Below are 9,317 nucleotides of genomic sequence, written 5' to 3' on the forward strand. Positions count from 1 at the left end.
GCACTAGCAAAGAGACCTGCAGACTGAGAATGAAAGAAGAGAAGTCAACCTATCATGCAAATGGAAGCCCCAAACAAGCTGGTGTAGCTATTGTGATATCTGGTATCAAATAAGGGAACTATATATAAATAAAAGGGGTAATTAATGCATAGAGAATACACAACAATTGTAAATACATATTCAGAAAATATTGAGGCTCCCGATTGCATAAAGCAAACACTAATGCACACAAAATGTGATAGGACCTGTTATAAGAAAAGTGGGCAATTTCAAAACCCTATTTTCAAATGATACAGAGAAGATTAGCATGGCCCCTGCGCAAGGATGACATGCAAATTCAAAACCTCATTTTCATCTTTAGATGGGTCATCCAAACTAAAAAATCAATCAGGAAACTATGGAGTTAAACTATACAATAGATCAAATGGACTTAACAGAGACTATTCCATCCATTAGAAACTCTTGGAACCATCTCTAAAATAGATCTCACTTGAGGACAGAAAGTATGTCTTCACAAATAAAAAAGGATAAAAATCGCTGTATTTTATCATATCAATTTCAAGGTAAGTTAAAGAAAGGACACAAATACATAGAGACCAAATAGTAAACTCTTGAATGACCTTTCAGCTCATTGAAGAAATCAGGGAGAAAAACTTAAAAATTCCTAGAACCAAAGAAAAATCAAATCTCAACTTACTACAACCTCTGAGATTCAGATAAGGCAGTTCTAAGAGGAAAGTTTGCAGCTAGATCTCACATAAATAGTCTAATAATGAATCTTACAATCTTAGAAAAAGGAACATGCTGGGCGGTGGTGGCGCACGCCTTTAATCCCAGCACTTGGGAGGCAGAGCCAGGTGGATCTCTGTAAGTTCGAGGCCAGCCTGGGCTACCAAGTGAGTTCCAGGAAAGGCACAAAGCTACACAGAGAAACCCTGTCTCGAAAAACCAAAAAAAAAAAAAAAAGAAAGAAAGAAAGAAAGAAAGAACGAAAGAAAGAAAGAAAAAGGAACAAGACTGACCATAAAGCATTAGGTAGAAATCACATGAGAGATATGAAAAAGTCCTTGACAAAGTTCAACATTCCTTCATGATACAAGTCCCAAAGGAGCATACTTTCAACATACAATTGCTTTTATATGGCAAACCTATAGTGAGTATTATACTAACTAGGAAAAAACTCAAAGCACTTCTCCTAAAATCATGAATGAGATGAAGAATACCACTCTTATTCAATATAATCCTCAAAATCTTCAGTAGAGAAATAAGACAGAAATAAATAAAAGAGACAGTAATAGGAAAGCAAGAAGTCAATTATCCCTATTTGCAGACAACATGATCCTATAATTAAGACCCTTAATGGTCAACCCAAGCTTCCTATCTGGTAAACTCTATCATCAAAAACATTGAAGAAGACGCTACTCGATGGAAAGGATTCCCATTTCACTTCTTGTCAGAATTAATATTGTGAAATAGACTACTAAAAGTCTTAGAGATTCAAACCAACCCACATCAAAATGCTAATGATATTATCTCCACATAATTCCAAAAAGCAAATCCAAACTTCACACGAAAGCACAAAAGGCCTTGAACATCCGAAGAAAACCTAAGAACAAAGAACAATGCTGGAAATATCATAATACATAATGTTAATACACTGGAGCCAAATGTGCAAAACCAGACATGTAGACCAGTGAAATGGAATACAGAATCAAGAAATAAACCCATACAGTTACCGTCACCTAGTCTTCGACAAAGATGTTGAAAATATACACGAGCAAAAAGCCTTTAAAACAGGTTGTACTAGGAAACGCAGATATCCACATGTAAAAGAAGGAAAATAGATCCCTATCACTCTCTGAACAAAAACCAATTCAAACTGGATCAAAACCTTGATGTAAGATGGTGTAACCCGAATCTTAAATGGTCTTTTAATAAAAAAGCTGGGGCCAGATATTGGGGTAATGCTGAAAGATCAGACAAAGGAACAAGCCACAGCCACCAACTCCGCAGCCTGAAAAAGCCTCTAGTTCCTGTCGACTCGTGCCTTACATACCTTTTTCCACCCAGCCATCACTTCCTGGGATTAAAGGCATGTGTGCTTCCCAAGCAAAGGCATGAGATCTCAAGTGCTGTGATTAAAGCCACAAGATTCCCAAGTACTGGGATTAAAGGTGTGTGCCACCACTGCCTGGCTCTGTTTCTCTCCTAGACTGAGTCAGTCTCACGGAGTCTAGGGTGGATTTGAACTCAAAGAGATGCAGACAGATCTCTGTCTCTGAGTGTTAGGATTTTTTTTTTCGAGACAGGGTTTCTCTGTGTAGTTTTGGAGCCTATCCTAATATTTACTTTATAGACCAGGCTGGCCTGGAACTCATAGAGATCCACCTGCCTCTGCCTTCAAAGTGTTAGGATTAAAGGTGTGCACCACCACCAATGCCTGGCTTCTGTTTAATCTAGTGGCTTGTTCTGTCCTCTGATCTTCAGGCAAGCTTTATTTGATACACAATATATCACCACAGACTACCACTTTTGAACCTGCTTGAGGAAAGGAAATATTGGCATAACACTTAAAATATGAGCATAAGCAAGGACTTTATAAAAGGACTATGAATAGTGTGGTAAATAACTCTTAAAATAGGAAAAAAAGAGGAGTGGATGAAATTAAAATGCTTCTGTTAAGCAGAAGTAATAATCAACAGAAGGAATATACAGCCTAGAGAATGGGAAAAAAATCTTTCAAAACCATGTATCTGAGAGGGGATTAATATTTAAAATCTAGAAAAGACTCTGAAATTTTTCTGTCTTCCCTTGAGCTCTTTTCCATCTGTTGGCTTGCCTTGTCAAATTTTGATATGATTGTTTTTGTTTTGTATTATTATATTTTATTGTGTTTTGTTAACTCTTAGAAGCCTGTTCTTTTCAAATGAGAGACAGAAAGGGTGTGGATCCAGATAGGAAGGGAGGTGGGGAGGAACTGGGAGGAGTAGAGGGAGGGGAAAGTATAATCAGGATATATTGTGTGAGAAAAGAATCTATTTTCAATAAAAGGAAAACAACAAAAACACAACAAGAATCCAGAAAACAAAACAAAAACCAACAAACAAAAACTGTATCGTGGAACTTGGAACTTGGTTCAGTAGTAGTCATGTGAACAGGAGTTCAGTTCCCAGCACTTGCCACGTTGCTGGCAACTGCCTGTAACTCCAGCTCTACAGGATTTGATGCCCTCTTCTGGCTGCTGTGGGACATCGCATTTACTTGCACATACACACAGATAAACACATACACATAATTTTAAAATAAAATAGATTTTTTAAAAAAGTTTTTTAGCGCCGGCAAGTGGTGGTGCACCGCATGGATTTGTTCTTATTTTATGTGTATGAGTGTTCTGCCTGAATGAATATATGTGCACTATATGTCTACCTAGTGCTTTCAGGGAACAGAAGAGGGTGTTGGAATCCCTGGCACTATAGCTGGATGGTTGTGATCCGCCATGATTGGTGGGAACTGAACCTATGTCTTCAGCAAGAGTACCAAGTGCTCTTAACTGCTCAGCTATTTCTCTAGCCCCAGAAACAAAATTAATCTTTAAAACTGTTTAATAAAAATCATATAATCCAGCCGGGCAGTGGTGGCGCACGCCTTTAATCCCAGCACTTGGGAGGCAGAGCCAGGCGGATCTCTGTGAGTTCGAGGCCTGCCTGGGCTACCAAGTGAGCTCCAGGAACGGCACAAAGCTACACAGAGAAACCCTGTCTCGAAAAACCAAAAAAAAAAAAAAATCATATAATCCTATTAATAAATATGCTAATAAATTGAATTCGTTCCCAAAGGAAGTAATACAAACACTCAAAGAATATTTATAAAACATTTCAATATTCTTACCCATGAGGGAAAGTAAATTAAAACTGTACTGAGGCCGAGCAAGATGGCATACAACTTGAATCCAAGCACTAGGGAGGCAGAGGTAGGCCTGTAAGTTCAAATCCATTTTGGCACACATAGTTTTTCAGGCCAGCCAGTGCTGCACAGAGAGATTCTGTCTCACCAAACAAACAAACAAACGAACAAATTGCCATGTAGGAAAAGAGAAGCTCTATGTTCTGTTGGTGGGAACGTAGGCTGGTGCAGTCATGGTGGTAAGGAGTATGGAGGTACCTAAAGAGAAGAGCCAAAGAAAGAGTTATGGCCCAGCTATACCACGACTTTGTGTCTACCTGAATGTCGGCACATTGCTGAGATACTTGCAGATCCATGTTTATTGATGCACTATTCAGAGCAGCCAGGAAATAGGACCACTCTAGAGGTATGTCAACACATGAATAAAGCAAATGTGGTATATATATACACAACAGAAGTTTACAAAGTATAAAAACCTGAAATTATGACATTCACATGAATATGGCTGGAGCTAGAGAAATCATTAATTTGCTTAAATATCTCATATATGGATGTTACATATATGTAACATATGTTGTGTGTGTGTGTGTGTGTGTGTGTGTGTGTGTGTGTGTGTGTGTGTGTGAGACATGAAAGTAGAAAGGGGACTGTGAGCAGAAAGGAAGGAAGAGACATAAAATGGAGGAAGGTTGGAACAAGAAAGGGCAACAGTAAGTATGTGATAGAGCATCTCCCCTTACACAGACAATGCTGTTTTCCCCACTCTGACCGAGAGGAAACTCAAGGCTCAGAAAAGCAAAAAAGCAGGGCCAGGGTGACAAAGCAGGGGTCTTTATCTGACCTCCAAGTCTGTTACGTTAGCCAGGACCACCCACCTCCCTAGAACTGAGGGGTCCTGGTTCCCAAGGAGTGCTGCTGTTCCCTTGCCCACTTTCTGCAAACACCCGGGGACAGGAAGCAGGGATAAGCTTAGGGCGCCCTGAGGCGCTGCCTGGGGATCTGCTCCCAGGCCTGTCCTGCTTCCTGTCCTGGCTCCCATTTCTTCCCAAAAAGGAAAAGTTCATTTAGGGAAAGTTCCAGGGATGCCGGTCAGGGCTGAAGAGTGCTGCTGCTCTTCTAGAGGACGCAGGCTCCATTCCCAGCACCCATAGCCAGCGGTGGCTCGCAACCACCTGGAACTCCAGCTCCAGAGGACCTGACACCCACTTCTGGTTCCACTGGTACCTACGCACACATGGCATATATTCACAGTCATACAAACATAAACATAGGTACAAACAAAATAAAACATAAAAAATACAACAAAAACATGTGATAGGAAAGCATAAAGAGGAAATACTTTTGAGGCTAAATGGGACTAGCAAAGGAGGGAAGTGAAAGAAGAGGCAGTGGCAGAGAGGGTGAATGAGTAGAAAGTATAATGACATCTGCACACTGACCGCCAGGTGGCGGTGGCGCACGCCTTTAATCCCAGCACTCGGGAGGCAGAGGCAGGCGGACCTCTGTGAGTTCGAGGCCAGCCTGGGCTACAGAGTGAGATCCAGGAAAGGCGCAAAGCTACACAGAGAAACCCTGTCTGGAAAAAACCAAAAAAAAAAAAAAAAGAAAGAAAATAAGAAAATGGCACACCGACATATCACATGGTAACGAAAATAATAATTAAAAGTACAAATATGATCACTTTAATTAAGAAACAATGATTAAGACTTCAAGTGCTCAAATATAAAAAGGAGATGATATACAAGAACAGATAAGGAATGTATATGGAGTTAGAACTCAAGTATCTGTAAGAAAATCCCAGAAATAAAAATATTAATTTAATGGAAATGAAGAATGCCTTCTCTAGCTCCAGTAAGAGACTAGACTCCCATTTTCCTTCCTACCTAATGTGGCAACAATGCTCTAGATGGGGCAACTAGATACCACAGGCTAACAAATAAAAAGCCCAGGATGAAGTTGTTGGCTAGTGAGGTCCCACAGACACTCCAAACATTACAGGTTATTGTCAATGCTATTAGTTACCCCCACAGAACTTGACAATAAGACTTTCTTGCTGAAGACACCACATACTTGAGTCATAGAACATTATGAAAGCAAGCTGGTACTGACTTGGAAGCTTCATTTGTACGGACTAATTTATGAAAGCACTATGAAGTGCTGGAAAGTGCTATGCACATTACCAGAGGAGAAGAGTAACCATCAATCTTACTCAGCACAGTGAACTTTGTGAGCTACAATAATAACTGGCCTGACAAGACATACCCAACAGTACATTAGTGTCACAGACATCATAGGAATAACAATCTACATTCTAATTAGATTTAAGTCTCACTCCACAACATGAAACCCACAACTGGCACCATTATCAGGCCAAGAACCTATGGCTTGATAGGTCACAGGCCCTTGGGGAGAACCTACCACTATTATTCTGCTAAATGGATATACTATTATAGCAACTGTAACGACTTATTGTTATAGGTTACTGCATCTTCCAGCCCTCATCAGAGAACATTCCATTCGCAGTAGATGGTGATTAACACAAGAAACCCACAACTGGCCAAGGCACAGAAACTAAGAGTCTACAGAATGTTCAGCCCTAAAAGGACTCGGGAGGCAGAGCCGGGTGGATCTCTGTGAGTTTGAGGCCAGCCTGGGCTACAGAGTGAGTTCCAGGACAGGCTCCAAAACTACACAGAGAAACCTGTCTGAAAAAATTATTTTTCAAGAGTGTCTATAAGAATATTTCTTAATGAACTTAGTACTCAAACTGACATAGAGAATGCAATGGCTTGCCCTGCTCATTGTAAATAGGTACCATCCAATCAGTTCCAAGACTGAACCGAACAAAAACTGATGGATAGTTTACTTTCTCTGCCCAACTGCTGACATCATTCATCTGCCCTTTACTGGTGCTCGTGCCACAGAACACAACCAGTTTCCAAGGACTGCCAACTTACAGAGGGCAGCTGGTGGGATTCTTCCTTTCTAACAACATGAACCAATTCCTTATAATCAACTATGCATCTCCTCTGTGAGCTCACTCTCTCTGGATAGTGCTAAGCAAGGGACCAAGGGTGGTTCTAGACAAACAATGCTGAGAATAAGTTTCAGAATTAGTGCATGGGCATTCATAATCTTTTTTATAGCGGGAACACAGCATGAAGGTCCTTCTACCCCCAGATCTACAGAGAAACCAGGAATGTTAAGCACACAGGATTGTCCCCCCCCCAAAGAAATGGATGTTAAACCTGTTCTTCCATCTAGAAAGCTTGGAATTTGAGGTGATTAAGAGTCTGGAATCTGTGTTATCTGGTGGGACAGGACATACCAAGCTCCTACAACCAGGACCAGAGGTGACTAGTAATCTAAATGACCCTTTCAGCCAGGGGTTGCACAAGTTCCCACAACCAGGACGGGAAATAACAATCGAAATTACCCTCACATTATCTGTATAGCCAGAGGCTCCCCGAAGTCCCCACAACCAGAAATAGAGGTAGATAATAGCCCTCTATACTATCTGTATGACTAAGACCAGGCCAGATCCTTCCCCAGGCCCTTAAGCTAATACCGGTAGCCTATCTCTAGAGCCCATCTTCTGGGTGAAATGACATGTACCCTGAGTTGAGTTTCTATATAATTATACTTCCTTGTGCACTGCACCAGGGATTTATTATACCAGGAAACTTTTTTTAAAAAATTATACTGTGTTTAAATTTGTTGGGAATAAACTTCCTGGCATCAGACTCCCCAAGTCTTGATCCAAGTTGATGAAGTCAATCAGAACAGAGTTTTCTTTCTCACCTCTTCACAGTTCACTTCCTTGTCTGCCATGACCACCTGCAGGGTACCCCTCATTATTAAATTTAAATCTGCTTACAACTATATACTGTAATAAAAATAGCACTCGCAGTTCATGGCATGACCTGACAGAAACAAAATTGTATTTTTTTTTTTTTACTTTTTGTTGCTGTGATAAAACACCATGACCAGCCGGGCGGTGCTGGAACACACTTTTAATCCCAGCACTGGGGTGGGGGAGGGCAGAGGCAGGCAGATCTTTGTGACTTTGAGGCCAGCCTGGTCTACACATCGAGATCCAGGACAGGCACCAGAGCTACACAGGACAGGCACTAAAGCTACACAGAGAAACTCTGTCTCAAAAAAAAAAACAAAATAAATAAATAAATAAATAAATAAATAAATCATATGACCAAAAGCAACTTAATGGGAAAAGAAGAGTTTAGCTTTGGCTTTTGGCTCCAGAGGAGTTCATAATGGCTGGGGAGGCATGGCAGGAGAAAGCTGGAGAAGAGAGCTAAAATTTCACACCGTCAACTGCAAACACAAAGCAAAGAGAGAAAACTACAAGTGGGGCCAGGCTATAAACTCTCAAAGTCCACGCCCAGTGATGTATTTCCTCCAGCAAGGCTATACCTCCTAAATGAACCATAAACTCTTCCAACAGTACCACCAACCAAGAACCAAGTGTTCAAATATGTGAGTCTATGTGGGACATTTCTCACTCAAACTACTACATTCTAGTTCCTGGCTCACACAGGCTCACGGCCATCTCATACTGAAAAATATATTTAATCAACTCCAAAAGACTCCATTTTCTTTCAGAGTCTCAATATTGTTGAAAAGGCCAAGGTCTCTCCTGAGACTCTTAACTGTAACCCTCTGTAAAATAAAAAAGCAAATTTTATACTATGAATATAAAATGGCATAGAATACACATTCCCATTCCAAATAAAGGAATGAGAGAAGAGTGAGGAAATACTGGACCAGAGCAAGACTGAAACCTAGTAGGGCAACTATTCAATCTTGTAGCTCCATATCTGCTATTTGCAACTTTAGTTCCCAATGGCTTGGAAGACTCAGTCCCTTCAGCTGTGCCGCCTGTGACATATGACCCTCTTCTGAACTGATCCCACTCCCTGTAGGAAGCTACCCTTGGTAGATATTTCATGGGTTTCACACTTTTAAATATCATGGATCTCCACCCAACCCCGGCTTCACATTCACACCTCTATGCAATGAACTCTCAGGGTCTTGTGCCCTCTATAGCCCCTTCTCACAGTCACTTTAGCACTATCACAAGCTCCTGGGCCTCAGTGTCTCTCTGACGCCACAGAGGAAGAATGTATAACCCCCTCACTTTTACATCTTTTGTGCCTCCAAAGCCAACACTCTATGGATGACATTGACAAGTTCATCTGCTAGCTTGGGATGGATACTGATTGCCCTGAGCCATATTAGAAGCAGCTTTTGTATGCTGAAAACAATTGCTTTCTAGGAGTAGGCCTGGATATGTTGGAAGTTTGTCTGGGTGGGAGCTTGCCCTGACAGCACCCTCTCCATTGTTCCAGTGCAGAGAAGGTAACTTCTCCTTTTTTTTTTTTTCCACTCACAAC

The 9,317-nt window shown here is 41.0% G+C and overlaps 1 non-coding gene across 1 annotated transcript; it reads left to right on the forward strand.

Moving 5' to 3' along the window:
- The first annotated feature begins 254 nt into the window (after positions 1-254).
- LOC114710018 lies at positions 255-359 on the forward strand. The gene has a single exon (XR_003737007.1). It is a non-coding gene; the product is annotated as a U6 spliceosomal RNA (small nuclear RNA).
- Positions 360-9,317: the final 8,958 nt, after the last annotated feature.

This window comes from Peromyscus leucopus, chromosome X (assembly GCF_004664715.2).
Source record: "Peromyscus leucopus breed LL Stock chromosome X, UCI_PerLeu_2.1, whole genome shotgun sequence".
Classification (NCBI taxonomy): Eukaryota; Metazoa; Chordata; class Mammalia; order Rodentia; family Cricetidae; genus Peromyscus; species Peromyscus leucopus.